Source organism: Penaeus monodon, chromosome 30 (genome assembly GCF_015228065.2).
Source record: "Penaeus monodon isolate SGIC_2016 chromosome 30, NSTDA_Pmon_1, whole genome shotgun sequence".
Lineage (NCBI taxonomy): Eukaryota > Metazoa > Arthropoda > Malacostraca > Decapoda > Penaeidae > Penaeus > Penaeus monodon.
In genome coordinates, this window is record NC_051415.1 from 36824208 (window position 1) to 36824701 (window position 494).

A 494-nucleotide genomic window follows, 5' to 3' on the forward strand; every position below is an offset into this window, starting at 1 on the left:
GGCAAGTATATGATTTCTCAAGCAAAATCCTTTTAAATGTAACAATATTTTTTGCACTCATTATTAAAAAACAGTATTTGATTCCTTAGGCCCAATTAAAGTTGACTTTCATTTGTTATAGAGTATATATGTTATATATTATGTTTCATGTTCCTAGACTGAGTATGGAAGACAGGGTGAGAGTTATTCTCCATGAAGGCTACAGCTGCAATAAAATTGCTGAAAGGATGAAAGTACCAGAGGCCTACTGTGCAGAGAGTTAAGAACCACAAAGAAACAGGAACTCAGAAAGACGGGGGAAGGAAGGGGCAGGAAAAAGAAAACAAAGAGAGAGGACAGTCCTTATAAACGCTGCCTTAAGAGATAGAACAATTTTGACAGACTTGAGTAGTAGGACAGTGAGAAGACTTCTGGAGAGTGGTGTAAGGTATTGTATGGCCAAGATACTGCCACTATTGACTGAAAAGGCAAGGAAGGAAAGACTGGAATGAATG

At 37.9% G+C, this 494-nt stretch overlaps 1 protein-coding gene across 2 annotated transcripts in view; it reads right to left on the reverse strand.

Annotated features, from left to right (window-relative positions):
* LOC119592768 (chromobox protein homolog 1-like) overlaps nt 1-494 on the reverse strand; it is a gene marked incomplete in the record, with an annotated part of 23118 nt that overhangs the window by 3663 nt on the left and 18961 nt on the right.